Genomic DNA, 9,029 nt, shown 5'->3' with positions numbered 1-9,029 from the left:
GAAATCCATCCAATCCTTCTGCAGCCTAATATAAAAGGCTGCTTTATTCACTTGCCTCATAATTGGACAGAAATCTGCAAGGGAATATTAAGAACCAAAGATGCAAACTAATTGTCAATTTATAAGCACACTGATATCCTGTTGTCATTGCTGAAATAATAAAGAAACCAACCTACATCAAACCTAAAAAATCATGTGTCATATTTTCTCATATTTACTATCGTTACTAAAACCAAAGATTCATAGCTGGTAATTTAATATAATCATAGTGTAAAGTTTTCTGTTGAACACTCTATGCTCTTTTGTCAGCTTCTCCACTTTGATAGCATGATGGTTTTATGTAGTTTTCATAAATATAGTTTTTATTGAAAGAGAGACGTATTCTTTCTTCTTCTGTCACTTAGAGTATGCCCTTAAATTTTTACCAAAATTTAAAAGAAAGTGCAGAGTACACAACACTTTCATTTAAATCACATAAAATATATATTCTGAAATGCAAAAATTCCCCAGCAACTCAGCTCATATTTCAGTTAAGAATCCAATTCAGTGTAGCAAGCGTGCACACACACACAAACGCATCTGGAGTATTCTGGTTGTGGGAGCCTACAAACCCTTTTTCCTTTTTATCAAAATGGAAGAGCCTCATTTACAATGTGAAATACTCTTGTGAAAATTAAAGGAGGACAGAACTGTTAGATTTTTACCATTATTACAACTGTTATTTATTAATTTTTTCAGAGAGTGAAACATTTTTTTAAAACAAAAATGTATTCATAATTAAAGGCAGAATGCCAATGGGTGATCTGCACATGTAAGAAGAGCTGAATATTTGTGTCAAGATCCATTATGCAGATACGAGAGCAAAACTTTGCTCTGAGTGGTTGAAATAATTGATTCCAACTAAAAATGTGTCCAGGGTGGTTCATCAAAATATTGCATAAGGGTGGGCAAACTGATTTGAATAAAGATAAGAACTTTCAATGGGCACAGCCACAAAATTTGAAACTGGATTTTAAATACTTAAAGATTGGAGAGTTTTTTGAGCCAGGGCTTGAGTCTTGTTATAAAAATCAAGGCCACTTACAAAATCTGGATTTCGGTTTGCATTTTTATATTTATGAACTCTCCTCAAAGTTCAGGTTTTGAATCTCTGTCTAATAAGAAATGACCAAAACTTTCTATCAGAACTCAGGCTGAACTTTTCTGAAGATTGAATATAGTTAGATATTTGTCTCGTGGTTTGATTGTTTGTTTGTTTTCATGTGTTTTTCTACTTCCTGATTTTTTTTCTTCCAGAGCTGAAATGCCAAAATACCAAGAACAAGGCTCTGTGTGTGGTATTCTACCCTGATCATAAGCAAATATTGATGCATGTTTTTAGGAGGGGAAAATTTAGTGACATTTTCATCAGTACATGTATATGAACTATGTATATCTATGTATATATATTGCATTTCTCAAGCTGAATTAAGCATGAATCACTTGAAATTCCCCTTTTCTGGTCACTCCCTCTGGTGCAGTGGTTCTCAGCCACGGGTATGTGTACCTCTTGGGGTATGCAGAAGTCTTCCAGGGGATATATCAACTCATCTAGATATTTGCCTAATTTTGCAACAGGCTGCATAAAAAAAACACTAGCAATGTCAAAACAAACTGAAATTTCATGCAGACAAAATGGGAAAGTAAGCCTTTTTTGGCCTTTTCTATTTTTGTGTCTGATTTTGTAAGCAAGTAATTTAAGGGAGATGAAAATTCGGGTATGCAAAACAAATCAGATGCCTGAAAGGTGTACAGTAGCCTGGAAAGGTTGAGAGCCTCTGCTCCGAAGCATCTGCCATCCACTGGCCGCTGTTAGAAGACAGGATACTGGGCTAAATGGACCATTAGTCTGACCCAGTACGGCCATTTTTATGTTTCTATGATAGCTGTCTGGTTGTATGATGCAGATTAGCAGCTGAACAAACTAAAGTGTAGAGGGGAAATAGGAAAACTAAATGAGAGAGGCAGATTATCAGCATTGGCACAGAAGGAACAACAGCAACAAAAAAGCCAGAGGGTCGTGCACTTGCAGCAGCTGAGAAATAATCAGAGCCAAACCTTGGTTAATGAAGGACAATCAAATAGAGGAGGCAGCACTGAGGAATATTAACATTTGAAAAACTTAGAAAATAGCAGATTTTAAAATGTCTGCAAGAGGGAGTCAGGGAAAAGAACAAATGTCCACTCAAAGGCCAGTGTAGAGCACACCTGACCCTTTTTTTTAAAATTGTTTTGTGATTTGATAGTGTTACCAAAAATCCATCTTTTCACAACAATTTGCTATCACAAAACCAACAGTTTTAATAATTATTCCCAATTCAATTACAAAACCAATTAAGAAATGACACCCAGCAGATGCTTATTTTTCCACAATATAGTCAAGTGAGCTCAATCCTTTGAGAGACATTGAGTGAATGATCTCAGTTCCCACTAAATGCAGTTTATGGGGTGCCCAGCACAGTACTCTGCTAGTCTTTCAGCATTTCCTGCAGTGCATCTAAATGCAGGCAATCACCATATAGGTTTGTTTACTTATAATGCTACAATCAGAAGCATGTATTCTTTCAAAGACATAGTTAAATTCTTTTGAACAAGTAATAGGGATGTATTTATTTCCTCTATTTACAAGTTTACGGAAGTGGCTACCTCTGTTATTCCCCTCCCAGCACCACAGTATGAAATTTGATCAGAATCTGAGAAACCGAGTGTACTGATAGTTTACAGATTCTCAGAAACTGACATTTTGAATATTCTACTGAATACTGGTTTCCAAATGCTGCTTTCTGAAGTTCAGAACAAAGGACACTATTTCATATTTAACTAGGCAGGGTCAGTACTGGCTGTGCTTGACTGCCAGATTTATTTATATGCCCTAATACAAAAAGTATCCTCTAACATTGTTTAAATGAAACTTCAGTGCAGTATAAAATGAAAAGTGCTGTTTGTCTGAATTGCAGTAACACTACCATATATTCTTTGAACTTTATTCTTGATGATGTCATGAGCCAAGCTTTTCATACAAAGAAAATTGTAAGAGAAGTCAACTGTTCATATCAATTACAATGCACCACAGTGCTTTGTTGAGCAAATTTTGTGCCTAAGCACACAGTATAATTCAATACTAATTTCAATTTTATCTCCCAAAGGGGAAAAAAAATGAAAGCCAGGAAGATGTAACAGAGATGGTAGAAACTTGAAACTGGCTATTAGGACCTGATCCATCAAACCTTTATTCCCATGAGTAGTCCTTATTTATGTGAGTAATTCAATAGGCTACTTCTCTAGGAATACTCTGTTATTCTAATTATGGCTCATTCTAATACACATACTCACACTGTAGCATCTTACTCCCCAAATAGCCAATTGAATTCACTGGTACTATTTGTAATGTAATATATCATTCAATGTAAATGCATTGCTATTTGACCCTGAGTTTAAATTAATTATTCTAGGTTTGAAAGGGCATTGGATCAGGCTCTATGTAAGAATATTCTTGTAACATTCCACTACTATTTATTTTAACTTTTTTGTCGATTCTTAGGCTAGATATTGAATACTGTACCTTAAGGGCAAATTTACTTCCTTCAATACGAATGACAGGTTTCTAATCTACACTTGAAGAATCAGATCTCTTTTGCTTGTTTGTCTCTTCTCCATGTGGAGCTCCCATTAATGTCAACAGGAATCTGACACCAGAAATGAGTGCAGAATTTGCAACAGATCTGTCTCTGATTTATCCTTGATTTCATATCTGTATCAATATATTATAAAAAAAACAACAATACCGGGTGAATCCTACCATGGAAGATAATGTTGCCTTCACAAAAATTATCTGGATCATATACTTGTATTCATCATTTCAGAATACCTTCCAATTTTCTTGATTCTTTTAATTTGTTGTGTGGAGAGAAATCATAAATTAGAACACATAGAAAGGGCCAATTACATGACTTATACTCTGATCCTTCTTGGCTCTGCGCCTAGTGCTTGATACTGTAGTGTAGGATTGGGAGATATTGAATTGATGGAAGCATTATCCATTGAAGAAAAAATGTAAGAAGATTTTTATACCCATATCTCATGGTTGTGCAATTGCAAGTTAAAGATCCATTGCACTTCTGGAACAGAGCAGGGAACATCCCAGGTGTCCTGGAAAACATTTCCTTTCTTAATTAAAAAAACCAACAAAACAACCCACTAATGTTGAAGGCTGCGTACAAGTAATTACTGAATGCATGATGGCTTCCATGTGTGCCTACACAGTCACCACACTATCTCTATCAAACTGATGGCTTTTTTAAACATACTGAAGTATCCTGCATATGAAAGGCATTAGCTCAAATAGAGTATCTATTCAATTTTATTTTGCCTGTGTTCCATTAATTATACCATTTTCTAACCCCAGTCAATGAACAGTGAAATTTTGGTTTTTGTTCCATCACTCTATCAATCTCTCTAAAGCCGTGCTTCCAGCAGTAGGCAATGGAGTGAACTGAAACTAGCAAACACATCCACAGCCTTATTAATATCAATATACTTTATAGCCTGACGCTCTGAGATTAAAAGCAGATGGTTGCATGCTTAAATGTCCATCAAACAAACTAGTTTTCATAAATTCTTAACTCAGCACAATGGGTGGTATTCTTTTTGTTTCAATTCATGAACCACATCAAAAATCAAAGTTCATGAACCAGTTGGCAACAGGAAAAATTAATAGTAATGAACTAATTTCCACATGCTGATCTAACAGTAGTTAAAAGGCCATCAACATGACAGAGTAAGTGATGGCAAAGAAAATGGTAAACAGTGAGAACTTCTAAACAATCTAGTAACATAAATTAGAGTTTGGTAAAAATTTAATTGTATTGAGCAACTAGTATTAATAGTGTTTAGATTAGAAAGAGTTCATTACTAGAAGTGAAGAGAGGAAATTCTCACTCTTAGAGATGGCCTGGAGTCAAAACCTTATATACATTTTTGGTTGGAGGAGATAAAAATCCAAATTTCAAAGCTGTAAGGATAACAAACACACCAGCTAGTTGCCAACAGCAATAAAAGTTAGAGATATAGATATTTTATGTGTGTGTAAAGAAAGGCAGGTAGCCAATTGTACTGCTAAGCTCACCAATAATCTATGTATGTATATGTATATAACCCATGGGATAGTTCAAGGGTTTATTCAAGCACATCTATGGGCATATCAGTCATCTGTCTGATAGCCCTGTGGGTAATTAAAAAGGCTTCGTATTGAGTTGAAATGTCCAAAACAAGACCTTTCTAAGGGCATATTTATTTTTCTGATCAATCGTAAAGTCCAGCACTCATTTTTGTGGATGTAAGTTACATCAACAAAAGTTGTACTCATATTTATCCACTCACAAAATAAACTGAAGATTAAGATTTAGGTTCCCATCCTATCTGTGTGGGCTGAGCCCTGTTCTGTTGTGAAGGCTACTGAAGTCAACTATGTTTTGTGCAATGGCCTTCAGTGCAGAACTTAAAGATCTTTAAGTACTGGACTGCGATATAAGTAACTTATATCTGAATATTAGTGGTTTATAAGTGCAATTAATCATATTTCCAAGTGCAATTTAACTGTAGCTATGAACGAATGAACATTTAAAAGTTAAAATATTTGGTTTGTTTGTCTGCTTCTAGTTGCTTGGAAGTAACACTGCCCTATCTTATGATACTTAACATGTCAAGATGGTCAAACTCCAGGAGGCTATTGTTGTCATTACATTATTACCTGTAAGGGACTGCGGAAGATTTTGTTACGGTTTAGCTAAGGCTGTTCGCCTTCTCAAGGACAGGTTATTAAAGGTTGCTGTATACTAGCATATGCTGTTTGTAGCCGGTTGGAAGTGCTTAGCCTGGGAAGCCCGGCGTGTTTGGAAAGGCCTGGCCCTTTGCCATAAGAGATAGCCCAGTTGTGGGAAAGCTCCCACATGCCTATGTATGAGCTGCTTTACATGCTATTAGCATAAAGTTATATTTAGTAGAATTTGTTTTGCTGCTTTGGACTCGCTCCCCGCTTTGAGTTAGCAACGTGCAGAGTCCCCGTTGCAGGTGTGTTTTCTTTACCTTCATTAAAAGCCATATCACTCACTGTGTGTGTGTGTGTCTCGTCCCTGCAGAGCACTTAGGCACGTAACATTACCTAATACAAACATTTCTTTAATTTCAGTTTTTATTGTTTGTCAGTAATTACCTTGTCTACTCTGTGCTTGAATTTGTTCCATCACAAACTGTAACTGAAGGGATAGATTGGTTCACCTTTCACCAAAACTATGCCAGGAAGAAAGAAAAGCTCCCACAACTAAAGATATATTTACAAGCTGGAGAACTTCAATGCTCAGGACTGGTGTCTCTAATTTTCTTCCAGCTGCATCCCAGCAGTCTATCTGGCATACAGACTTCAGGCTCTTAAAAATTTGATTGAAAAAGGCATTAACTTATTGCACTAAAAATGAGATGGAGTTCAAGATCCATTGACTAACACTGTCAAAAGAATAGATTCAAGATAAGCTAATATCCAAGGACTGTATCTTGAAGCTGTCGATTTAGAAACTTGGGCTTTGAGACCATTATAAATGTGAAATGGATATGACCTCCATCAAATGTAAGGTTTAGAAAACAAATTCTTGAATTTAACAATGTGAAGGAATTATATTCCCTGAGTAAATCAAGCCTAAAGTGTCTCAGATTTGACCCTTAAAAACTGACGCACCCAGAATCAGAGGCTGATTTTGTAAATGTTGATTTCAATGGTAGTTTTGCCTCAGTACAGACTGAGTAGGGACTGAGGATTTAGAAATCAAAAGACCATGTGTCGTTTCTGTTGTAAAATATATTTTTTGTAAATGTGTATGAAAATCATTTCTCTGTGGATGGATCCTTATGAAATCTCATGCTGTGAGCTCAAGTTTTTCTTAACATGCGCATATTTAGTGATGAAACCTGAGACCCAAGTATTAGCTTACAAGGTATATTTAGCTACTACATATTTAGTGTATTGAATTCATATAATTTTCTCTCCATAAATATCCAATTTAGTGGTTGAGTGATAAACTGCTGTTTAAACCAATGATTCTTAACCTTTACTGCAGCCTCCACCCCTTTGGTTCTCAAAATATGTTCTTGCACTCCTACAATTAGCTTAAAAACTTGAAAATAAATGTTTCCTTTGTATATTATATTGTTTGTATATTACAGTAACCGTTAAAAAGTATAATGTTAAAAATATATAGGTTGATTAAACAAAGTAGTTGTACTTTCATGTCTGTGCTTAATTTGTGTTTTCAATGATTTACCTTCTTTAAAAAAATCTGTCATGCCTCACACCCCCAGACAGGCAGTCTTGCACTCCCAGGGGGGTGCGTGCACCCCAGGTTAAGAACCACTGGTTTAAATAATAGTCCATGCAAACACTATTGTTCTTAACTGTTTTAGCTGAACAAACATTTGTACCATTGTGTTTTTTGAAAAATTCAGTACAGGAAATGGTAGAGCTGTGTTATGTATGGGAAAGTCAGCCTAAAACAGTGGAAGGCCTACAAATGACAATATACAAGAAATCTATGGATCACAACACTTACCTTCACAGATCCAGCAACCATCCCAGGCACAGCAAGAAACCTGTTACCTAGATCCAGGCACTCAGATGCAATAGAATTTTCTCCACAGAGTGAGTCTGGGATGCACACCTAAATACGCTTACAACTTCTTTCACTAAAGAAGGACAATCAACCGGAGAAGACAATCTCATCCTGGAATGGGGCATCCAAATGGCCTTGGAGAACCTGCTTCAATACAAGGTTAAAAAACCTCTGACTTCACATCCCTAGTTGTCACCTACCACTGGAACCCATTTGTGGTATCACCAAACAATTTCAACCCATATTTGATAGGGACCACATCCTGAAAAAAAAAAAATCTTTCCTGAACCGCCTATCCTGGCCTTCCAAGAACCACTGATCTTGCTAAGCTCATCATCAGAAGCAAGCTCTCCAAAGACCAGGACACACCAACTCAAAGTAGTACCAGACCCTGCCAGCAGAACAGATGCATAACCCTGCAGCCATATCTTTACTGCTGTGATGATCAGTACCCCCACAAACCACCCTTCAAGATCCACGGGTCCTACACGGTTTACCACAACTTGTGGTGTACCTCTTCTAGTGCATGTGGGTTCTGTTTTCTCCATACACTCTTTAGAACCTTGCTTCTGTTATTTCCTAATGGTATTATGTATTCTTTAAAATATATATTTAATATTGGGAAAGTTGGCCAAATGGACACAGATTTCACTGTCCTACCACATCACAAGCTGCTCCCAAAACAAGACACTTGTATCCTTTTATTATTTGAAAATTCCTTTTGCATATTGTATTCTATTATTTTAGTACATTGCAAGCTGACAGACCTAGATGGCATAGTATGGGGATTTTTCTTATTAATATAAATGAATACAAGAGATTTAATAAGTGTATGTCTGCTTACAAGTAGTCCCACACATAATATTTTGGTGGTTATTTTCACTGAGTACTCAAATAGGGTGAATGGTTCACCGAAGATGTAGCTGAAAAACATTTGAGCTTTCCTATTGCTCTGATCTCCTTTTTTACTGTACATTTTTCTCCATGGAGTCTGATGTGTGCTGGTTGTGATCCATAGGTTCTATGAGCCTGATGTGTACTGATTGCTAGTAGGGCACACTGCAGCAAACCAACATGCACAACCTCTTGGGGTGTAGAGGATAGGAATCCATTGTCCCTGGAAACTGAGGGATAGTACAACTGTTCCATGGTTGCTACAAAAGAAAAGTCAGCCTTTTATGATCAGAATTTCCCAGAGTGGTGAGCAGTTTTTAAAGTCTTGTCACTTATTTTGGTCCCACAGTAGAAACTAATTCTGAAAATCTGGCTCACAGAAACAAAATAAGAGATATCTATCATATAAAGCTGATTGAGCTTTTTACTCTGAAATAT

This window comes from Chelonoidis abingdonii, chromosome 6 (genome assembly GCF_003597395.2).
Source record: "Chelonoidis abingdonii isolate Lonesome George chromosome 6, CheloAbing_2.0, whole genome shotgun sequence".
NCBI lineage: Eukaryota > Metazoa > Chordata > Testudines > Testudinidae > Chelonoidis > Chelonoidis abingdonii.
Note: the sequence above shows the minus strand (reverse complement) of the source record.